The sequence below is a fragment of the Musca autumnalis genome, unplaced genomic scaffold (genome assembly GCF_047663935.1).
Source record: "Musca autumnalis isolate F117 unplaced genomic scaffold, ASM4766393v1 scaffold_5, whole genome shotgun sequence".
NCBI lineage: Eukaryota > Metazoa > Arthropoda > Insecta > Diptera > Muscidae > Musca > Musca autumnalis.
The window spans coordinates 33,220,038-33,246,106 of NW_027412088.1; the positions used below are offsets into that span (position 1 = coordinate 33,220,038).

At 34.8% G+C, this 26,069-nt stretch overlaps 1 protein-coding gene across 3 annotated transcripts in view; it reads left to right on the top strand.

Annotated features, from left to right (window-relative positions):
- The window catches only part of Sesn (Sestrin), a 177,846-nt gene that overhangs the window by 18,404 nt on the left and 133,373 nt on the right, over positions 1 to 26,069 (top strand). For 2 of the 3 annotated variants that reach the window (XM_073957441.1, XM_073957443.1), the window contains exon 3: positions 1,011 to 1,113. The gene's annotated coding sequence lies outside the window, so the exon portion shown is untranslated. Of the gene's footprint in view, positions 1 to 1,010; positions 1,114 to 17,886; positions 18,644 to 26,069 lie in introns of those variants that run through there. The other variant, XM_073957440.1, reaches the window with a different exon arrangement.

The following is a 26,069-nucleotide window of genomic DNA, read 5'->3' on the forward strand; positions in this document are numbered from 1 at the left end:
TTTTTAATTTGTGTTTATATAATAAAGTTTTTTGTATTATTGTTTTACACAAATAATAAACCATTTTATTTATTTTGGGATATTTCGCACTAGCTTGCATTTTTACTGCACCTTTAGATTGATTAAAAACACAATCCGAAGAGTGCCTTTAATTTAAATCCAAACGACTACATCAAAAGCTGTGATTTGGATCGAAAACTGAGTGCATCCTAGCTGTGTGCTGTGTAAGCAAAATAGAGTGCATCCTAGCTGCGCACTCTCTTGTAAAATTCATAAGTGAATTCATAGGAAAAGATGTACTCCAACGGCAAATGTACTGTACACTTGTAGTGATTCAACTGCATCCGCGGATGCAAACTTTTTGCTGGGATCATGCTTCTTATCCCAGTAAAAAGTTTGCATCCGCGGATTCTTGCTTAAGTCATATCGGATAAATGACTAAAGACAAAGTTCGACCTAATTAAAAATGTGACTCTGAAATCATTTTATTAGGTTGAACTTGGTCTTTAGTCTTTTATCAGATACGACTTCAGCAATAATGCCTTGCTTCTTATGTGTAGAGGCCTTTACATCGATAACAACCATCGGGCCATTTACCACACCAAACGTCAAAACTTGTTCATAATAACGCATTAATGTGAATTGTTTGTTTACTTTTGTATGTAATTTTATTCACAAGAATGCATTTTGACAGCTAGTGTGATAATCAGCTGTTTTTTGTACCTGTATTATTGTGCTTAACCTTTTCAATGGACGTTGATTATGATCCTTAAAGAAATATAATGCTAAGTTTACATTTACGAAATCCACTCGATTTCAACTGTCAGTTCCATAGCTCAAACGTCAAATGAAATCTTATCTGAAATCCATTGGATTTCATTTGACGTTTATCCAATGGATTTGACAGTTGAAATCGAGTGGATTTCGTAAATGTAAATCAAGCATAAGACTAATTGCTTCATCTTAATTAAAACTATTTTCTAACATTTCCCCTTCTATTTTTTTTGCAGATATTTCTGTCAATATATCTATATGATTAGCTGTGCTGTTATTAACAATTGTTTTCGTGCAATAACTACAATTAATGTGAATTTACGCGCTTATGTTATTAAGGTATGTCTGAAATATTTTATTTGTATTTTTTAAGTTTTTTTATTTATAAAAAATATCAACAAATTATTTATTAAAACAAATATGGCTATCATTATTAGATGTTAATTGTTTGAAAAAGTGGTGATGTTTTAAGCCATGACAAACACGAAAACAAAACTTGTCTAACAAGGGAGGGAGGGAGTAGTTTAGTAGGAAGGGTAGACAGAAAAACAAGTGATAACACACGTCTGTGATAAACGACCACCTAAAATGGCAATAACGTGAAAAAATCACTTAACAGAAATTTGCTAAAATTCGCATATATTGAAAGAGTAAGTTGTTTTTGCAAATTTAGCGGTAAATATGAATGTGTTTTTGTTGTATTTTCTATCACTCTGCTGGAGGTAAATAGATGATTCTTATCTCTTGCGTATTTTTTGTCGTTTTGCTTTTTGTCAGATCATAAACAAATTGCATACTTTTGCGAAGATAAACAAGTGTGGCCAAATACTACCCCCAAGTCCTCTTGATCGTTGTTTGTTGTTTTTGTTTATATCTATGTATGCAAATATTTTGACATTGATAACAAATGAATGGAAAATTTGGAGAATTATGTGGGTCATATCTATTATCTGAAGAATATAATTGGCTGCTTCTAAAAATGTGTGTTTTATTGCAATGAACCATGACAGCCGCGAAAGAAAGTGGGTACTTAAAGGATTTTTATAAGATTTATTCATGGCACAATAATAGGTACTACACCAAAAACAGCTGATTATTCCCAGCAAAAAGTTTGCATCGCTAGAACAATTGCCGCTGGAGTACATCTTTTCCTATGAATTTTACAAGAGAGCGCGCAGCTAAAATGCACTCCATTTTGCTTCCATGACACACAACTAGGATGCACTCCATTTTCGATCCAAATCACAGCCTTTGATGTACTGTTTTGGATTAAATTTAAATGCAGTCTAAAGATGCTATAAAATGCAAGCCATTGCGAATATCCCAAAATAAATAAAATACATTGCTTATTCGTGTAAAACAACAATATTAACTTTATTACATTAACACAAATTATAAAAATTTGATCGTAACTAAGTTTACTTCCTCTACTCTGCTTTTTATTACATCGGAATTGATATTGCTTCATCATCCAAATGGTTTTTCATTTTTCCTCCTACTTCAGTTCAGATTTCCAAAAAAACTCCAACTCCACTTCAAAAATAATTTGCGTCTCGTGAATTACAGCAATGTTCATAACTTTAGTTTGTATTTCTTTATTTTTTATAAAACAAATTCTTAGAATTTTAATATTCTTTCTTGTGTTCAGAAAAAAAGACTGCGACTGTAGGGATAAAAAAAATTGGCTTGCTTGGCTAGGGATTTTTAAGCGAGTGCTTCCAAAATTTATCGAGCGCAGTCCATTTTCATAACTCCGTGTGGACTGCATCGAAAGATGTATTGAAATCATAACTCTGCATTGCAATACTTCCAAACTTTTTGCTGGGTTATTCTAGTTGTCAAAATGCATTATTGTGAATGAAATCACATACAACTGATGTAGAACCTTCTTATAATAAACAACAAAATTTTTGACATTTTTGTGAAAGAGAAGTGAGAGATTAATTAAAATGTGTTAAAAACAAAACAACATGAACGAAAACAAAATATGTGAAAGAAAACAAAAAGAAATCGAGGATTTTCATTCATAATTTTACAACTGCTTTTGCAGTTGTCGGGACGCCTACGTCACACAGGCAAGTTTTGGGTTTTTGACAATCAATACATGAACTCAACTGTCCTGTCATGTGTAAATGCAGGGTTAAAGTTGTTTGCTGCTCAGACAGTTGGGATGTATCAATTTTTTGTAACAGATGTTGTAAAAAACACTGCATTGGCACATGGTTCAAGTAACGATTGTACCACAGTTTATACAGTGGGACACTAAAGGCCGCTGCACATACGGCTCGTTGAGCGTTGCGTTACAACATCCACATGTAAACTTCAAGAACAAACATGGCATCACTTACAAATTTTTCATGTGGTTGTTGTTTTCAACGCGCAACGCGTCACAGAAAGGACCGTATTTATTGGGCCATAAGCCCAGCTGATTGCTGATTTGCTGTCAAAAACATTATTGTGATTTAAAATACAAAGAAACTTAAATCAAAATAATGTAAAATCTATTATGTTTGTTATCAAATGTTGTTTTCAGAACTCTGAGTGGTCGACCTTCTGTAGGCCTTGGATTGTACCATGGCACTATCCACTTACTCTTATGTTGCGCGTGGAAACTATCGTACCGAACTTTATAGATTTTTTCGATAAGAAAGGGATATTCTTCACCTCCGTTCCCTCCCAAAAGCTATGAAAGTTTTAAAATAGTTTCGAAAGCTTAAGACAAAAAAAAAAAAAAAACATCTTCCCTGCAAGAAATACACTTGCTGACCATATTGGTTGCCGTGTGTTTGAAATGTGTTTAAATGTAAACAATTTACTCACGAGATCTCTGTTTTGTCAATCTCTGTGACTTAACGGTTACTTTTTGTTGTTGCAAAATATTTTAATTTTGTTGTTCTTTTAATTTGAATTAATTTAGTTAATTTTTGGCACACACAAATGGTGAATAATAGAATTGTTTTGATTTTCAACAAATTCCAATCCCAAAATAAAAAAATCCTTCTCTACTGCGCCCGCATTTCCCATTTCGAAAGAGTGATGACACATTTTGAATTGCACTGCAGGACATTGCGATTTTGCTTTTTTGTGTGTGAAAGTGCATTGTGCAAACCGCCAAATGAATTTCAGAAATTACAAATTCGTGACAAAATGTTTCCTCTTTATTCCCAGCAAAAATTTCGCATCCAAAAATGCTGTTAAAGCACGAGTACAAGTGCCGCTTCACGGCATGAAGCCACTCATGATTTCTATAAGATAGCGCGCTACGATTCATCATATTGAGTTTCTTGGTAACCAAACTAAATTGGAACATACTCGGAGAGAGCGCACTACAGTAGTGCGATTCTCTAAAGGCCGCTGCACATACGGCGCGTTGAGCGTCGCGTTACAACAACCACACTTCGGACCGTATATGCCGCGACCTCAACTCGTTTTTTTTGAGTTACCGACAATTGTCGGTAAAATTAAAATGCTTATAATTTCTGTAATTACCAATGTTTTTCGGTAAGTTAGCGACGAATAAAAAGCAGTCGTAAAGTTCTACCAATAGCAAGTTCTACCGAGGTCACGTAAGTTGCACAACAACAACTCAATTTTGGGCGAAAATTCCTCAAGATGTCAAAATGTTTGTTTTAAATGTTTGTCAAAATGTTTTTCATACAATTTATTCACAATAAAAAAAAAAAATGTCAGATTGAAATCACGGCGCCATACAAAATGTAAACAAGCAATTCACAGTAATGCATTATTGTGAGCAAATTTGACGTTTGACATGATTTGATGTAACACATTCTTATGCTAAGTTTACATTTACGAAATCCACTCGATTTCAACTGTCAGTTCCATAGCTCAAACGTCAAATGAAATCTCATCTGGATTTCATTTGACGTTTAACCTATAGATTTGACAGTTGAAATCGAGTGGATTTCTTAATGTAAACCAAGCATTATTCCACCATGGACGCTGGCATTGTACGCCCCTTTAGTCACGGTTCACACCAGAGTGATTTCATTGAAAAAAATTCATGAAATTGATTAGCAATTATTATGAAATTGCTGTAGTGGGGAACTCGATCTAAGAACGCATAATTTCATGAAATTATTTCACTTGAAGCACTCTGGTGTGGACCAGGACATTCGGCCCTTTGAGTGTCGTTTCACGCGACAATAACAACGACCACATGAAAAAAAGTGTAAGTGATGCCAAGTTTGTTCTTGAAGTTTTCATATGGTTGTTGTAACGTGACACTCAACGGACCGTATATGCCGAGGCCTTTATAATTTCATCATAGAAAGTCCCATATTGTCGATCAGAGCGGAGGGCTATTTGTTATATTGTTTTTGTCCACATTCTTGCGCCAATTGAAATCAATTAATTTATTAAATTGAATTGGAATCAGTTAACACCACGCAAAATTAAAAGACAATTGAGCTGTCAATGAGTGGAGAGAGAGGTCAAACAACTTAAAAACGTTGAAAATAAAAATAGTGAAGAATCTTTAATTGGCATCTGGCATTACTAAACCATTTTCTTTTGAAGTTTCCATATGGTTGTTATTATGCAGATACAACTATCTTTATTATTGCTTCATGTCATTTGACATTTTAAGTCATAACTACAGGGTTGTATATTTTAACGATATTCAAACGTAGCCTATCTTAACATTACTGTACCATCTGTTTGTCATGTAAAATGTTTAAACCTACTCTTATGCTTGGTTTACATTTACGCGAATCCATTCGATATCAACTGTCAATTCCTTTGCGTATACGTCAAATGAAAACTCATCTGAAATCCATTGGATTTCATTTGACGTTCAAGCAATGGAATTGACAGTTGAAATCGATTGGATTTCGTAAATGTAAACCAAGCATTAGCATTTTCTCGATCTTTTATAAAGTGGTATTTAATTATTTATTTTTCCCACTGTGCAATTCACAATTGACGTGTAAAGTGAGATGCTTTGTAAAATGGCATAATTAAACCATCAAAACTTATTTCGTTCATTCGATCGATGCTTTTTGACACTTTTGACAGGCAACATCAATTTTTTCCCCTATTTGTTGTTTTTTTTTTTCACTATTGTTGTTAGTAATGACAGCAGGCCCTGGTATTCTTAACAAAGAGAAAAGCAAAGTGTTGAACGATTCAGTCAATTGTTCTTCTGTTTTTTTTTTCAAAAATTTATTAGTTGGGGGACGGACCTAAGAAACAAGTCAAACCATATGTTTTCACAAACATAAAAAACATACATTGATGGTCGGTTGTAACAAGTCTGAGAAAGAATAACAAAGACAGCAACAACAAATATATGTATATATTTCGTATAACTTTCGTGTAAATGGGTCATATTAAAATAAACATTGAGATCTTTGAAATGTGGCAGGCAGGCATTACAACAACAATAGCAATGGAAGGCAGAGTATCAATGCGAAGTAGGCTTTAAACAAAACATTTTTGTTGTTTTTCAACTACAAAAAAGAATTCAAGGCAAGCAATTCTATTGCAACATCACATTTTGATGACAAACACCATCACAAATCCATTTACAGATCTTGAATAACCAGAGAAAACAGAATCTCATTAGCTTTCTTTCGAAAATATATTTAGTTGCTCTAATTTATTCGAGTTCTGTTTCCATTTAAGAATTTGTTAAAAAAGACGATTATTATTAAAAACACGGTCTTAATTGATATTATTAAAATAAAAATGTAATTAAAAATACTACATGCAGCAGTGTTCATCCAAATAGTTAAGGGCGCGGCACATACGATGCGTTGAGCGTCGCGGTACAACAACCACATGAAAAAAGTGTATGTGATGCCAAGTTTTTATAAAAACAACAATGTGGTTGACGCATTAAAGTTAAACATGATTTAGCTGTTTTGGGACAACGCGTGTCCCAACGTGTCACTAAACGGACCGTATGTGCCGAGGGCTTTAAGGCCACGGAACATACGGTCCGCTATGAGTCGCGTCACGCGTCAAAAACAACAACCACATCAAAAAATTGAAAGTCCCGGTCCACACTAGAGTAATTTTATTGAAAAAAACCCTTAATATCATGAAATTTTTTGATGAAATTCACTCTAGTGTGGATCGGGACTATGTGATGCCAAGTTGTTTCGTGAAGTTTTCATGTGGTTGTTGTAACGCGACACTCTGATGGCCCCGGCACATACGGTACGTTGTGCGTTGCGTCACGCGTTAAAAACAACAACCACATGAAAAAATGTAAGTGATGCCAAGTTTGTTCTTGAAGTTTTCATGTGGTTGTTGTAACGCGACGCACAACGTACCGTATGTGCCGGGGCCATGAGCCCTTTATTTCCATGACACAATAGCTGTGTTCCTTTATTTACCTGAGGTTACCATTTGTTACCATTTTTAACCTGCAAAGCGTTCCTTAACCACATAAAGTGGTAAAACTGGCAGCAATTTTTAAGAGAGGAGAGAGAGCACATATGCCTTTCTCTCCTACCACAGGCTACCAGCAAAATTTCTACAGGTAAAAAATGGTAGAACTGATTTTTCGACTTTTGTTTGACGACTATTTCACAATGAAGAAAAAATGGACGAAAAACAGAAGAAAAAGTCGAACGCTGACAAAACTAAATTAAAAACTGTGAAATAAAATACGAAAATTGATTTTTATGTTTCTTTTTGACATTGCTACCAGATCTAGCATTTTTCCGTTCCTTTACTTTTCTGGTAAAATTTTTCATGAGAGAGCAATTTTGAGAAATTTTGACACTTTTCTCTTTTACCACTTTTACCATTAAAAATGTAAAGGAATAAAGCTAATGAGTAGATACCCGATAGCCCCAATTAAGAACAGCTGATCATCAGGTTAGACCTAATTTACAGTTGCACCTAAAATAGCAGTTAGCTTAAACCCGTTTGATTTAAAAGCATTTTACACTTGGGGAATTTTCGTCATTTATGTATGTGGAATTGACAACTTAAATGACGCATATTTTATAAAACATGTTGGATGTAAAGTGAGCTTTATTACTGTACGTTTACAGCTATTGTCTGTCAAAAACTGTTGTTTGTAAACGCCGGGTAATTATTGTACCAAACAAGCAACTGCAACACTTTTTTGATTGACATTCCTTCAAGCTGTTTAAATAGCTTTGTTCCTAACTAGGCGTTTACACCAGATAATTTGTCTTCAAATACAACTCTGATTTACTAACACATACTTACATTTGTCGGCTGGCTCTCAGCTGCCCATAATTTTTTCACAGACAGTCGGATTAACAAATTTTTGACATTTTTGTAAAAATAAGTGAGATAATAATTGAAATGTGGTGAAAACAAAAGAACATGAACAAAAACAAAATATGTGAACGGAAAACAAAAAGAAATCGTCGATTTTCATTCATAGTTTTACAACTGTTTTTGCAGTTGTCTGGACTCCTACGTCACACAGGCAAATTTTGGGTTTCTGGACATGTATTCAACTGTCCTGTCATGCGTAAACACGGTGTATGATCTATTTACCGCGTCACGTAAGTAGCACAAATACAACTCTGTTTTGGCAGAAAATTCTTCAAGATGTCAAAAAGTTTGTTGACGTTTTCATACAATTTATTTACAATAATAAAAAAATTTGACAGATTGAAACCACGACGATGGCGTTTTATGCCACCTTATAATATCATCATGCCGTTATGTATTGCACCGTGCATGGTGAAATAAGAAGGTGTTACAACGTCAAAATTGTTCACAATAACGCCACAGTCTATACAGTGGGACACTCAGCCCAAACTAGTTAGCCCTGACTATTTAGTTTGCTGTCAAATACATTATTGTGACATAAAATACAAAGGAAATCAAATCATAATAATGAACAATCTATTATGATTGTTGTCAAAAGTTGTTAACAGAATGAATGGACGACTGTATAGAGTGTGAATAACGCAATGCTGTGAATTGCTTGCTTACCTTCTGTATGTGATTTTACTTTTTCCCGTTGTACCTGTATTATTGTGCCATGGCACCGTGTAATTGTACCATGGTGGACTAATAAGATATAAAGCTTGGTTTACATTAACGAAATCCAATAGATTTCAACTTTCCAAATCATAACAAACTTCAAATTTGATCACAATAATGCACTGCTGTGAATTGCTTGTTTACATTTTGTATGAGATTTTATTCACAATAATGTATTTTGGCAACTAGTCTGAAAATCAGCTGTTTTTGGCGCTGTACCTTATTATTGTGTCATGGTATACGTCAAATGAAAACTCATCTGAAATTCATTGGATTTCGTTTGACGTTTAAGCAATGGAATTGACAGTTGAAATCGAGTGGATTTCGTAAATGTAAACTTATTATAACGCAATTCACAGTAATGCATTATTGTGAGCAAATTTGACGTTTGACACCTTCTTATTCCGTCATGAATTGTACCATACAACCATGGTGGAATAAGGTGTCAAATCATGTCAAACGTCAAATTTGCTCACAATAATGCATTACTGTGAATTGCTTGTTTACATTTTGTATGTGATTTTATTCACAATAAAGCATTTTGACAACTGGTATGAAGATCAGCTGTTTTTGGTGTTACACCTTATTATTCCACCATGCATAGAACAAATTATAGCTCTGTTCCAGAACTAAAAAGTTTTTAAAATTTTTACCGCTTTTACAGATTTTGCGTTCCCGTACACAAAATTTATATGAAAATCGTTTACGACTTTTACCACTTTTTAAAGTACGGGAACAGGCCATATTTCGTTGTTTGTAGGGATATGTAAACTGACTTGCATCTGTGAAGGGATCAACAACTGTCGTTAAATAAGTAACGATGTCTGAAGTTTGTTCTGCATCAAAACAGGCAGGGAAGAGTCACGACATCCAATTTTTTATAGGTGGAAATTCACCACTAAAATGACGCGTTTTTGAGAAACTGGTTCTTAAATGCAGCTTTATGCAATAGAGAATTCACTCCTTCTTGAAGAAATCAATGTCTCGAATCACAAAATATTCTGTATAAAATCTGTAGAGTCTCTTATTATAACGTAACGAAATGACGTAAGTGTGTATTAGTGTTTTTGTTTTTGGCACAAAATAAGCACACAGCATACATAAATTTAACAGACAATTTGTCGCTGTTTTTCATTGACGTCTATTTTATCTTTTTTGTTGTTGTGTTTTTTTTTTTGCATTTTAGAGCATCGGTTCGGGTGATGGTGCTGCTGGTGGCTCAGTGCAACGTTTTTTCAACAACATCAGTTTATGCAATCAATTTGTGGTGATTTTGGTTTGCAATTTTTTCTTCGTTCTTAACGTAATAAAAAAACACAATTTCAACAAAATACAAAACAATTGCAAGCAAAAAAAAAAAAAACATCTGATGATTAAGTGCTGCAATTCTTTTGCTTCATTATTATAAATAGAATCAGATTGTGGAAAAAACACAACAAAGGAAACAATGAAATGCATTGAAAAAAAAGAAAATAAATGTGGAAATTGTTGTTGATTACACCTACTTTAATACTCATTAAAATTGCTTAAATGTGAATGAACCGTTACTTGAAAAAATGAAAACAACAGCAACATTTTGAAATGCGTCATGCGTCACACATAAACGCATGACCCAATAAACAAGGTCTCCTACCAAACAGTAACAGCTGTTCATGACTGTAACTGTCAAAACATACCGTTTGGAATTAATTTGCCGTATAAAACAGGATGAAACTAGTGTCGGCATTACGCCACCTTAGTCGCGATTAATTGTATAATGGTACCATGGCGGAATAAGAAGGTGTTATTTCGCCATGGTTACATGCAAGATATATCTACCAGGTCACCTAAGTAGCACAACAACAACTCAATTTTGACCGAAAATTCGTCAAGATGTCAAAATGTTTGTTTACCTTTTCATACAATTTATTCACCAAAAAATTCGACACTACAGCTCTGTTCCTTTATGTTCAAGTTTTACGACTTTTTACTCGAAAAGCGTTCCTTTACTTCAGACACCATACAATTCATATGAGAACTGTTAACAACTTTTACAACTTTTGCTGGTTTTACCATTTTCAAAAGTAAAGGAACGGAGTAATTGAAACCACGGGGCTGGAGATTTACGGCACCTTATAACTTCATCGTGGGTACCATGGCATTGTGATTCGATCACAATAGTGCATTTTGATAGTTCAAACCATAATCAGCTGTTTTTTGTCGTGGGACTTGATGGTCAAATCATGCGGATGTTTTTTTTTTTACATTTTACAGATTTAGATTTACGAAATGCACTCCATTTCAAATGCCAATTCTATTAACTAGGGTTTATTTGACGAATACGCTATGAAATTTACATTCGAAATCGAGTGGATTTCGTAAATGTAAACCAAGCAGTACTATTTATTAGTGCACATTTACATCAAAAAGATTTAATAAATCTGGTATTACAATAATAGTACGTTTATATGTGACCGGATTTAACAAACCTACTGGGTTTCAAATGTTAACCCTGCAAAAACCTATAATATAAACAGCATATAACCATGGTGAATGACAGATCTCAAATTGTTAAATTCGTAGTTATTGTGAATTGTTGCCTTGTTGCTATTAAATAGTCCTTGCGTGCAACTTTAAGCTTTGTTCCAGACCTAAAAAGTTTTTACAACTTTTACGGCTTTTACACATTTCAGCCGAAAAACCGTTCCCGTACACAAAAAAGTTGTAAAATGTTCACATCTCTTTAAACAAAAAAGGCGCTGAATTGTGCTCTCTTTAGAAACTTTTTACTCAAAAAATTTGAACGTGTAAAAAATAGTAACTTGGTTGCCGGCGTCTGGTTGGCTGGTACGCCGACTTTGACATTTGTTCCAGTTTTTTGACGTATTTTCCATTTTTCCTTTCCCGAACTATTTCAAAAAACTTTTGTGTGAGAACAATTTTTTTACAGTTCTCTCTTTTACGAGTTTTACTATTAAAAAGTACGGGAACGAAGCTCTTGCGTGTAACTTTAGCTTATGTTTAATAGTACGGTTACACTAGAGTTTTTTGCCAGGTTAACCCACTTCGAGAGGATTTATTTGACGTTTGTGCTATGGAATTGACATTTGAAATCCAACCCCACTGGGTTAATCCGGTTAAGTGTAACCGGGGTATAACCTCATCTCCATTCAGATTAGACATTTGATTCTATTTCTTAAAAACTTGAAGCATTTCTGTTCCTTGATCGAGTGTGTGTCACTTTGCGTTTCTTCACTGCAAAAAAAAAACTAAACGATTGTTTTTTCTGAAATTTATCGGCACAGATGGTCACCGAAAAAGAACGCTACAGACACAACAACTGCACAATGTTCTATTCTATTGCTGCAATGTGGTCAACAATACATCACATTGCAAAAATGCTTTTTGCTGTTGTCGTTGCTATTGCCGCTGTCAACATGCAACTATTTTTGGGTTCTATCACGACGACAACATTTAACATCTGTTGTTGCTATAGCCAAAATAAAACAACATCAACGCAACATGTGAATGTGGGCCAATATAAATCCGGGTGTTTGGATACGAAATGCATGCAACTAAGTCACTCGTTTGACATTTATCGGTAGCGCGTATTTTCGCAAAAGTTGTTGTTCTTTGCAAATATTTATTTCATTGTATCCATGGCGGAATAAAAAGTTGTTACATCAGTCATACCAAACGTCAAAATTTGTTCACAGTAAAGCATAACTGTCAATTGTTTGTTTACCGTTTTAATATGATTTTATTCATAATAAAGTATTGTGACAACTTAAATGATGATGACTATTTTTGACGTAATACCTTCTTATTCCACCATCGTACAGTCCATGATAATATAAGTTGTTACATCAATAACAATAATTGCGTAGTTTACCATACCAAACGTCAAAAATTGTTCACAATAACCTATTACTGTGACTTGCTTATTTACCTTTTGTATGCGATTTTATTCACAACAATGCATTCTGACAACTAATGTGATAATCAGCTGTTTTTGTCGTTATACCTGTCTGTACCTGTGCCATGGTACAGACCATGGTACAATAAAGCAGAGGTAGGCCAGGTATGAAAATCACTGAGAAAAGCTGCCCTGCAGCCATGGCTTAAAACGTCAAATGGCATGGTACAATAATAATGGTAGATGTACCTGCGTAGCTATCCCGTATTACAAAAACATATGGAACTTAGAGCTTCACTTTTTATATGTTAAAAGTGCCATATAGTGTAGAAACATTTCTTTAGCTAGGCTCCAGAATATTCTTGTTGGAAAAGTGTTCCAAAAATAGCAAAAGTTCTTCCAAACTTATGACAGTGAAAAATGTCATTCACTTATTTTCTACTTGACAAGTTTGGCTATTCTGACATCGTGATTGCTGGCATCCGATGTTCATTCGTAAGTTATGCTAAAAAATCAAAAATTTTATTTTGCCACGCGAATACACATTTTTTGTCCTTGTTTTCAATTTTAAGATATATGCTCTGTTCCAGAACCTGCAAGAAGCTACTATTTTTTACTACGATAGCATTTTTTCCTTTATGTTATCGGAATAATAGTAAAAAGTAGTAGATTCTTGCTGAAACATACCAATAGTGTTACAGTAGAAGTTTTTTGTTGGAACAATTCAGCGATGCATCCACCTTTATGATTGCATAATGTCAAAAACAGTACAAAATGTCAACCCTGCTTTTGACAGATTAGGCCATAAAAAGAAAAAAATTGTAATCAGCTGTTAGCTGTGGCCTACCTTTACTTTATTCTACCATGGTACAGACATTATAAAGTGGTTTTCAATAGTTACATATTGTGATTGAAAAACCCACAAGCCGTCCAAGTCCCAATTTACATTAAGCGAGTTTACTTGCGGCAATTGTCAGTTTGTAGGTGAGAGAGGGTGCTGAGAGGCAAAGGGTTACCATATGTTTTACCTCTCTCTCCTACAAAATGAAAATTGCCGCAAGTAAACTCGCCCAATGTAAATTGGGACCAAGTGATTTCACCCAATCTGACAAATTCATTGTTATACCCCGGTTACACTAAGCGGATTAACACAGTGGGCTTGGATTTCAAATGTCAATTCCATAGCGCAAACATCAAATAAATGCTAAAAATTTTGGCATCTGGAATGACTTTCAATAAAAAAAATTTAGTTGTTTTAGTTAAGCCCTAAACACACCCAACATTTGAGTAAAGTTTTGTGTCATTTCTGGTAGAAGAATAAAGAAAAATTGAAATTTGGCAGCACTTTGTCTTTTATTCATTTACCAGAAATAACACAAAACTGTACTCAAAAGTTCGATGTGTTTACATCTTTACTGGTTACCCTTATTTATTGCATCATGGAGTATATATGACACATTCAGCTGACTCTTGAATATCTGTTATAGCGTATTTACACCAAACGGATTAATAAAAGTATTTACAAAATTGCGTCAAAACTCGTACCAGTGCAAATTAGATTTTATTCGTGTAAGCTGACCGAGGCGATGTATCTAAATGTGCAATATGTGTAAAAACTTTTTAGTTCTGGAAATAAGCTAATATAATTATACCATGGTGGAATAAGAACACCTTCTTACATCAAATCATGTCAAACGTCAAATTTGCTCACAATAATGCATTATAATGAATTGCTTGTTTACATTTTGTATGTGATTTAATTCACAATAATGCATTTTGTCAACCGGTATGAAGATCAGCTGTTTTTGGCGTTACACCGTATTATTCCACCATGAATTATACTACATATAATGTCTGTTCCAGAACCGGCAAGAAGTTACTAATTTTTACTACGATAACAATTTTCCCTTTATGTTATCGAAGAAAATAGTAAAAAGTAGTAGATTCTTGCAGTTCTGGAACAGACCAATAATTTAAAGTAATAGTAGGTTTACATAATACCCCGGTTACACTATTGAAGGTTAACCCACTGGGTTTAATAGATCCAGTGGGTTAATCTTTGCTGGTTACACTTAGCTTTTCGAGGATATAAACTGTCAGCTGTTGTTTGTTTACGTATACATACAAAATAACTAATTAAGTCGTGTTTTACACTTTTACGATTTATCGTATGAGATATCGTCCCACTTTGGTCATATTCGATTATTTTACACGCAGGGATACATTTTTTGTAACTTGGTATCAATCGTACTTTTTGTTAAAAAATTGTATAATGTAAAAAAATAAATAATTTTATGATTTTCAAATAATTTTAGATTTATTAACTCCATAACATCGCATGCGACCAATCGTAAATGTGTAAAACACGACAAACTCTGTTGCAGAAACAGTTGCAACTTTTGGTACTTTTTGAGTAGAGTTGGATTTTTTTGCACAAATACCGAATACAACACTGTATTTTTGGTGGATTTGTGCCGGATTTAAAATAAACCCAGTCATGAGAGGATTTAATTTTTGTATGGCAAATCTGGTCAGATTTGACCAGATTAAGCAATAAATCCTCATAAAGTGGGTTAACCCGGCAAAAAACTGTAGTGTAACCGCACTATAAAAGTGGATTTTGTAGATCCTCATAAAGAAGGTTAACCCGAAAAAAATCTCTTTAATGAAAATGTGGCGTAACGCTTGAAATTGGACTTTCGGGAAGATGTGAGATTTCTTGACCTTTATTAAATCCCCTTTGATGAAAATATACTCTTATACCCCGGTTACACTTAACCGGATTAACCCAGTGGGCTTGGGTTTCAAATGCCAATTCCATAGCGCAAACGTCAAATAAATCCTGATGAAGTGGGTTAACCTGGCAAAAACTCTAATGTAATCGTATTATATTTATTTATTATATTATATAATAAATTTCGAAATCTCCCCAGATATCTCTTCCTTAATTGCTAAAAAAAATCTGTTGTAGTGTCTACATATGTCTTAAACAATTTGATATGGTCCATCTACCCTTTTATCATACCACATTTCCCCCAAAATTACGCATCATTTGTTGTTTTCCTTCCTTTTTATGTGTGAAAACCTCAACAAGGAAAAATACGATACGCAAAATATGTTGCCACAATTTGTCATTTTCTCTCCCTACCGCCGTCGTCGATAAGAATTCCTACGTATTTTGAAAATGTTATGTTGCAATTAAATGTTAAAAATTGCATCAGTTTTTTTTCTTCCTCTTTTTCGCAAACCACAATGTAATGTTCTGCTGAAGTGTGCTAATCCCGATGAACGTTGTTACGTTATCGCTGTGGTTCTGCGGGAATGCAGGGATGAAAAGAGTGATAGAATGGTGTTGTTTTCCCTTGTTTTTTTTTATTTATTTACTTTTGTTGTTTTTACATTAGCAGCACTTGTTGTGTCACTTGTTTATTTTATTACAAACAGTGCTAGGCAAAGAATGGTATAGATAGAAGACCTTCTAAAGGTCTTCTACAAATAGACGAGCTCTTAAAGGTCTTCTATAAAGGTATTGTTGAGATAGAAGACCTCTTAAAGGTCTTATAGCTCATTTAGACTAGCCATAAATACTCGACTGGATTTAATAAATCCAGTACAAATCTCATTGCATTTAGATATACATTTTGGAGGATTTAAATGGCAGTCAGCTGATTTTTGTTCATAGCAGAATTACCAAGGTAGATGCATCAGCCCATCTGATCGAATATGAAACGTCAAAAGAATTTTTTGTAAATTGAGTTCGTCTCAAAAAACATACGTCAAATTACAAATTTATTGTTTAATACTGAAAATGTTAGCACATTATGCTACTAATGCTAACTAAAGAGCAAATAAAGAATTATTTTAAAGCAGTTTCCCCATCTAAAAATAAATAATCGAATTATTTTATCGTTTAGACATCGTAAATATTAGTTTTGGTTGATTAAAATCAACTTTGTACATCAAAACAAATTTAATTTTTCCGCCTTGTTTACAAATTTTTACATTTTAAATTATTTTTAGTGTAGCAATTCACCGATGCATCTACCTTGTTTCTTGTGCCAGCTTGCAACTTTTTGTATTTTCTAGCAACATGTTGCTGTATACGAGGATTTATGCCGGATTTAAAACAAATCCACTCAATACGAGGATTTATTTTTGTACGGAAAATCTGGTAGATTTTGGCTAGATTTAGCAAATAAAACCTGATAATGTGCTAAATCCGGCTAATGATGTCATATCTAAATGACATATTATAGAGAAAGAAGACCTTCTAATGATCTTGTATGGATGAACCTAAAGGATTTTTTAAAGATTTTTGTTAAGCAATAAGAAGGGGACCATAGGCGTGGTTTTTTAAAGATTTTTTGACAGGCAACAAAGAGGACCATAGGCGTGGATATTTTAAACATTCTTGGTAAGCAACAAAGAGCAACATAGGCGTGGATTTTTTAAAGATTTTTGTTAAGCAACAAAGAGCAACATAGGCGTGGATTTTTTAAAGATTTTTGTTAAGCAACAAAGAGGATCATAGACGTGAAATTTTTTTAAGATTCTTGGTAAGCAACAGCGAGCAACATAGGCATGGATTTTTTAAGATTCTTGGTAAGCAACAAAGATCAGCATAGGCGTGGATTTTTTTTAACATGTTTTACTTGCTTAGATAATGTAATCGCTTAAAACCGACTGTTGATTCTATAGCCCTGTTCCTTTACGTTCAAGAATCTTCAAGTTTTACAACTTTTTACTCGAAAAGCGTTCCTTTACTTCAGACACAATACAATTCATATGTCCCGGTCCACATTAGAGTGATTTCATTGAAAAAATTGCATGAAATTATGCGTCTCTAGATCGACCTCCATGGTAGAATAAAAACATAAAATTGCTGTAGTGGGGAATTCGATTTAAGAACACCTAATTTCATGAAATTTGTTAATGAAATTCACGCTAGTGTGGACCGGGACTAAGGGAGCAGTTTTCAACTTTTACTACTTTTGCCGGTTTTCCATTTTCAGAAGTAAAGGAACAGACCATATGTATGACTGTGCCTGCATCCATCGCTCACACCAACAACTTTTGGTCTGCAAAATATTTGGATATTTTCGGCAGTTGTTTTTTTGTTGGGGCTTCAGAAAAAAATCTGTTGATTTGTTTTTCGATTTGGGTTTTCGTTTTTTGTGTGTGGTGAGTGCACAAATGGTTGATGTACGGTTTCTAGCAGCACCTTTTCTGTGGTGGCTGGCTGGCTGGTCGTTGCAACTTGTGCTAGTCATCTGCTGCAGCAGTATGCACTACCTCCCTCCCCCAGCTCCTAACCAAAGCAGTGTGGGAATTTTTGTTGTTTTGTTGTTATTTGTTTTACTTGGCCAACGGCCTAGAAGCAAAAACAAAAAATAATACAATAAAAAGGGAACGGGTGGAATGACTGACTCTGGTGTCGTCGTCGTGGTGTTTTTCATTATTTGCCATGTGACGAATGGGCAACATTTTGTTCTAAACATTCGCATTTGCATCGCACTGCATTGCATCGCAGATCGTCCGTCATCATTCACATATTTGTTCGCTGGGTTCTTTGCACGGCGGCGGTCACTTGTTGGTCTCCGTTTAGTTGAGTTGCGTTCAGTCTATTCAGTTTATCGTGTGCACTGATACGAGCTGGTATCGGCCGCATCTCGCCATTAATAGTTCGATGTAAGAAAACGGGAAAAAGGAACAGAACACACCACCGGCATTTGAATTCGTTCGTTCGAATCGTATGATTTTTATTGGCCTTCTGCGAGGAGCAGTAGTAGAGCTCGCCGTGTGTGAGTGTGTGCGCGAAAGAAAAACGTGACGTTTTGTATATCAGATGTGAGAGATGGCGCGCGATTGTCTGGTCTGAAAAACTGAAAAAGAAAATAAATTGAAAAAAATTAACCCAAAAACTGTGTTGTGATTTTTTTGTGGTGGATATAACAGAAAACAACAACAACATGTTGTGTGAGTTGAAATTGAAAAAAAATGTTATCTTTATTACTCCTTTGAGAGTGTGTGTTTGATGAGGTGATAAGGAAATCCAAACTTCTTTGTGGAAAAAAATATGGATTATTTGTGAATGTGAATATCCTTTCAGATTTGAAAGGATAATTGGATTTCAGAGTGTTGAAATTTTAATTGAAGGAATTCAGCATGACCTGAAATATTGCGAAATTTCTCAGAAGTGGCTATGGATCTGAATCTGTTGAGGATTTTGAGAAGAACCCAAACATGACAATAAGCGTGGATTTTTTAAAGATTTTTGGTGGCCAACAAACAGCAGCATAGGCGTGGATTTTTTAAAGATTTTTGGTGGCCAACAAACAGCAGCATAGGCGTGGATTTTTTAAAGATTTTTGGTGGCCAACAAACAGCAGCATAGGCGTGGATTTTTTAAAGATTTTTGGTGGCCAACCAACAGCAGCATAGGCGTGGATTTTTTAAAGATTTTTGTTAAGCAACAATGAGCAGCATAGGCGTGGATTTTTTAAAGATTTTTGTTAAGCAACAAAGAGCAGCATAGGCGTGGATTTTTTAAAGATTTTTGTTAAGCAACAAAGAGCAGCATAGGCGTGGATTTTTTAAAGATTTTTGTTAAGCAACAAAGAGCAGCATAGGCGTGGATTTTTTAAAGATTTTTGTTAAGCAACAAAGAGCAGCATAGGCGTGGATTTTTTAAAGATTTTTGTTAAGCAACAAAGAGAAGCATAGGCGTGGATTTTTTAAAGATTTTTGTTAAGCAACAAAGAGCAGCATAGGCGTGGATTTTTTAAAGATTTTTGTTAAGCAACAAAGAGAAGCGTAGGCGTGGATTTTTTAAAGATTTTTGTTAAGCAACAAAGAGCAGCATAGGCGTGGATTTTTTTAATGACTAAGAAATCTCCCTAAGTATACATCTGTTCTATTTTATCTCCCCTTAACAAAAGAAAAAAATTGAATCCATTATTATAAAAACAAACTAGTTTTCATTATCGAAATTCAATATTCTTTTCTCCATAGAAGTCTTAGGTTTCCATACTTTTTTTAAATCATTTAAATCTCCACTCACTCCAAAGCCAATATTCCCGCCAATTAAGTTTATGACCCAATCTCTGGGTAATCTAAAGCACTTCACATCATGTCGCTAAGCAATTTTTTGTGGTGACTTCAAGACAACACCCGATGATCTACAGCCGCAAGACGGCTGTTGAATCTTCTCGTAATGCTTAGCATTGACTGGTGGTATTGTTGTTGTTGTTTTTCATAAATTGATTTTGTTAATCATAAATTAGTTACAAATCCACAAAAACAAAAAACAACTCCATTAAGTGGAGGTCGATGTAAGAACGACTTTTTAGTCAACAACACCAACAAAGGGCTTGGCATATGAATTGTAAAGATAAAGATACAACAACAGCAACAACAACAAACACACGAGTGAACTCAGAGGCCAACTTGGGGAAATAAACAAATTGTTATTCAGTCACGTAATGAACAGTTTACAGGGAGACAAATATTGAACTCAATCAAATATTGAACCAATGATCACAACGGAGTTGCCAGAATTTTTGTGGAGTTTTTTATGGGCTCCCCCCCCTTAACTATACCTGGTTTTTTAAGGATTAGAAATTGAAAAGGCCGATAATAAGACACCCACATTTTGTTAAACTTTATTAAAGTTTTCGATTAATCTTTTTTTTTTTATTTTTCTTCCCTGGACTTATCGCAATTGTTCTCCACATTCATAATTAGTATTCTCCAACTGTTCTCGGTGTTGTATCTTTTATTTGCACTGCATTCAATATCTATTTTTTGTTTGTTTCACATACGACGTGTCTTCCCATTTTGACAGCTTGTCTGACTTATAGTTCGGTTTTCAAAATGTCTTATTGTCGTCTGATCAGCTTCGTGTTGTTGTTGTTGAAAACAATAAAGATAATTGAGATGGCACGTACACCATTACTGTCAAAACTATTCATGATTATTGTCACAATGGCGAAGTAATATTTTTTGTGACACGATTGGTTGGCTGGCTGTTATTCAGAGGATAGTTGGATGATTTGGCAAATTCGATTTTTTAAAGAACATTTTTTTTAATTTGATCATGAATTTGATGCCCAGCTGCAGTGAAATAAATAAAAGATAAAGAGATAGATAATATAAGAAGTTTTTTCGCTCTTCTATAAGAAGACATTTTGGTGCTCCGTAATAAAATTTTTAGGTGTTCTGTAGGATGAATTTTTGGTCTTCTATAGAAACAAAAAGAAAAAGGGCTTCTATAAAAAGACCCTTTGAAAAGAGCTCTTGGTCTTCAATGAGAAGACCTGTTGGACTTCTATAAGAAGACCTGTTGGACTTCTATAAGAAGACCTTTTGGTCTTCTATGAGAATACTTTTCTTCCATAAGAAAACATTTTGGTCTCTATACGAGGACTATTGATCTCCTTTGAGAAGACGTTTTGGTCTTATATGGGAGAAGACGTTTTGGTATTTTATGAAAACACCTTTTTGGCCTCTATGAGAAGACCTTGTGGTCTTCTAGGGGAACATCACTTGGTCTTCTATGACAAGACTTTTCGGTCTTCTATGGGATCATCTTTTGGGCATGTTTTGGAATACCTTGTTTGTCTTCTATGGGAATACCTTTTTTGTCTTCTGTGGGAAGACCTTTTGTCTTCTATGAGAAGACCTATTGATCTTCTATGAAAAGATCTTCTGGTCCTCTGTGAGAAAAACCATTGGTTTTCGATTGACCGTTTGTTCTTCGATTGACCTGTTGATCTTCTAGTAGAAGAATCTTTAGTCTTCTATAAGAAGAGCTTCTGGTCTTCTATGAGAAGACCTTCTGATCTTCTATGAGCAGACCTTCTGATCTTCTATGAGCAGAACTTCTGATCTTCTAAAAGAAGATCTTTTGGTTTCGTATATAAGACCTTATGGTCACCTTTAACAAAACCTTCTGTTCTTCTTATAGAAGATTTTCTTGTACTTTATAAGAAAATCTACTTGTCTTCTTTCAGAAGTCCTACTGTTATTCTATCAGAAGATCTTCTAAAAGACTTTCTGGTCTTCTAAAAGAAGATTCTCGTGTCGCCTATGATAAGACTCATTTGGGAGAATACCATCTGGTCTTCCATTAGGTCAACTATTAGAAGATGGTATTTTTATGAAAACCATTCTATAGAAAGACCATGCGGTCTTCTATAGGATAACGTTTTGGTTTTCTATAAGAAGAGCCTTTGGATTTTTATAGGTAAACCATTTGATCTTCCACAGGAAGATCTTTTGGTATTGGAACTTCTGGTCTTTTATGAGAAGTGCTTCTGATCTTCTATAAGAGGGCCTGCTTGCTTTTATGAGACAGCTTTCTGGTCTCTATGAGAAGATCGCTTGGGTTATTTTGAGATGATATTTTAGTTTTGTTGTTGTTGTATATGTATTAAGTTTATATAATTACATGTTGGTCTCCTACAAGAAGGCCTTTGGGTCTTCTTCTTTAGATCTTCTATGAGAAGGCTCTAGGTCTTTAATGAATCGATCTCCAGATTTTTTATAAAACATCTTCAGATCTCCAGATCTCCAGATCTTCCATGAGAAGATCTCCAGATCTTCTATGAGAAGATCTCCAGATCTTCTATGAGAAGATCCCCAGATCTTCTATGAGAAGATCTCCAGATCTTCTATGAGAAGAACTACATATCTTCAGATCTTCTTTGAGAAGATCTCCAAATCTTCTACGCGAAGATCTCCAAATATTCTATGAGAAGAGCTCCAGATCTTCAATGAAAAGGTATTCGGATCTTCTATAAGATCTACGAGAAGATCTCCAGATATTCCATAATAAGGTCTCCGGATCTTCTATGAATATCTCAGAAGATCTTCAGATCTTCAATGGGAAGATCTCCGGATTTTCAATAAGAAGGTCCCCGGATGTTCCATGAGAAGATCTCCAGATCTTCTATGAGAAGATCTATAGATCGAGAAGATCCCCAGATCTTCTATGAGAATATCCCCAGGTCTTATATGAGAAGATCCCCAGATGATCTGGAGATCTTCTCATAGAAGATCTGGAGATCTTCTCATAGAAGATCTCCAGATCTTCTATGAGAAGATCCCCAGATCTTCTATGAGAAGATCCCCAGATCTTCTATGAGAAGATCCCCAGATCTTCTATGAGAAGATCCCCAGATCTTCTATAAGAAGATCCCCAGATCTTCTGTGAGAAGATCTCCAGATCTTCTATGAGAAGATCTCCAGATCTTCTATGAGAAGATCCCCAGATCTTCTGTGAGAAGATCTCCAGATCTTCTATGAGAAGATCTCCAGATCTTCTATGAGAAGATCCCCAGATCTTCTATGAGAAGATCTCCAGAACTTCTATGAGAAGATCTCCAGAACTTCTATGAGAAGATCTCCAGAACTTATATGAGAAGGTCTCCGGATCTTCAATGAAAAAATCTCGCGATGATCTCAAGAAGATCTCCAGATCTTCTACGATAGGATCTTCAGACCTTCTATAAGAAGAACTTCAGATATCTTATGAGAAGATCTCCAGATCTACTATGAGAAGATCTCCCTATGTTCAATGAGAAGATCTCCCGATGTTCAATGAGAAGATCTCCAGATCTTCTATGATAAGATCTCCAGACCTTCTATGAGAGGATCACCAGATCTTCTATGAGAAGATCACCAAATCCTCTATGAGACGATTTCCAAATCTTCTACGATAGGATCTTCAGACCTTCTATGAGAAGATCTACATATGTGCTTTGAGAAGATCTTCAGATCTAATATGAGATCTCTAGATTTTCTATAAGAAGATCTCCAGATCTTCTATGAGAAGATCTCCAGATTTTTTATGAGAAGAAAGATCTGATATGAGAACATTTTTAACGAGAAGATCTCCAAATCTTCTCCGAAAAGATCTAAAGATCTTCTATGAGAAGATCCCCAGATCTTCTATGAGAAGATCCCCAGATCTTCTGTGAGAAGATCTCCAGATGTTCTATGAGAAGATCTCCAGATGTTCTATGAGAAGATCTTCAGATATTCTATGAGAAGATCTCCAGATATTCTATGAAAAGATCTCCAGATCTTCTATGAGAAGATCTCCAGATCTTTAATGAAAAAATCTCGCGATGATCTCAAGAAGATCTCCAGAAGAACTGAAGATCATGACTGAGAAGATTTCTAGATCTTCTACGAGAAGATCCCTAGATTTTCTATGAGAATATCTACAGATCTTTGAGCAGAAGATCTGCAGATCACCGAGCAGAAGATCTCCAGATCTTCCATGAGAACATTACCTGAGGTTCTATGAGAATATATTCTTCAAGAAGAATTCCATATCTTCTTTGAGAAGATCTCCAGATCTTCAATGAGAAGGTCTCCGGATCTTCAATGAGAAGCTCTCCGGATCTTCAATGAGAAGCTCTCCGGATCTTCAATGAAAAAATCTCGCCAAATTATCTATGAGAAGATCAGCAGATTTGTTATGAGAAGAAAGATCTGCTATGCGAACATTTCTGTGAGAAGATCTTCTACGAGACGATCTTCTATGAGAAGATTTCCAGATCTTCTATGAAAAGATCTTCACATATTCTATGAGAAGATCTCCAGTCCTTCTATGAGAAGATCTTCAGATATTCTATGAAAAGATTTCCCCATTTTTTCTATGAGAAGATATCCACATAATCTATTAGAAGATCACCAGATCTTCTATAAGTAGATCACCAGTAGTGGGATTCTGTAACTCATTTTTGCTGTTACCGACAAAAAACGGGAAAATTAAATCGCAAAATTATGACTAAAAACATAAAGAAAAGATGGCATCACTGTTTGTGTCGGTAGATGTTAGCGACTACTTTTTATTCGTCGTTAACTTACCGAAAATTTTCGTTATTTATCGAAATTGTAAGCATTTTAATTTTACCGACAATTATCGATAACAGCAAAAATGAGTCACAGAATCCCACAACAGATCTTCCAAGAGATGATCTGCAGATCTTCTATGAAAAGATCTACTATGAGAAGAGCTCCAGATCCTATCTGAGAAGGTCTCTAGTATTCTATGAGAAGATCTCCAGATCTGCTATGAGAAGAACTCGAGATTTTCTTTGAGGAGATCTCCAAATTTTTAATGATAGGTATCCAGATCTATGCTATGAGAAGATCTTCTACGATAATATCTCCAGATCTTTTCTGAAAAGACCTCAAATTCTTCTTAAGGGGACCTACAGATCTAAATTCAAAATAATTCCCGGTCTTCTACGAAATCAATTGTGTGCTATCTATGGAAAATATTCGGGAGTTGTATGAGAATACCCCCAGGGCTTTTATAAGAAAACTTCCACACCTTTTATAAGAATATCTCCAAGGCTTCTAAAGAAGAGCTTCTAAGAGAAGACTTTCTCGTGTTCTTTGAGAAGATTTCCTGGTGTTCTATGGTAAGACTTCACGGTCTACTATAAAATATTTATCAGTATTCAATGAAAGACTTCAGAACTGCTATACCAAGACTTCCAAGTCTTCTTTGAGATCTTTCAGGGGCTCAATTCTGTTTCTATGAAAATGTGAAATGAAAACTTTTATAAAGGAGAAAACTGTCAAATGAAAAAAATTATAAAGGAAATATTTTTCATTTAAAATTTTCATAGAACAAGAATCCAGCCCCAGGTCTACTATGAAAAGATCTCTTCCAAGTATTTTAGATTTGTATACAAAGATGTTCAGGCCTTCTAGGAGAAAATATGATAATGTTCTATAGGAAAGCATTTTTGTTGTATTTAAGAAGAGTTTTGAGAGGACATTTTGATATTCTGTTAGAATGACCTCTTAGTGTTCTAAAAGAAGTCTTCTAAAAGAAGGAACGTATTCCTATGTATACCTTCATATGGAAAAGGTCGAAATAGTTCAGAGAATGTGGTTTCTTTAAGGGAGAATAAAATTAGACAAATTTCCATGGTCGTAATAACTATTTTCACAATTACATGAAATTGCTGGGGAATGAATGATCAATAGGCCACAAATAGAATATGTATTCGGCGGTTATCAGCTGTCAAAATCGAACAATAAATAGTATTATTTATTATTTTTTTAAAATTTATGCCATACAATTCTCAAATGCATACACACAATGTAAATACACACATATGTATCGTTGTATGTATCTGTGTGTGTGGACGAAAAACATGACGAAGACACATGGCAACAAACTTTCGTCCATCAAAACAAAGCATTTAGTTTTTTTCTTTCTTTCAACTCGAACTAATCTAAGTGCCGATGTTTAATTCTTAATCAGTTATTTTGTGTTCGGTTTAATTTTTTCCTTTTATTTGTCTGTCCGGTCAATTATGAGACTGTTTGTCATAGCAGCACTGAGCACACACACACCGAGGCATAGGCAGAGGGG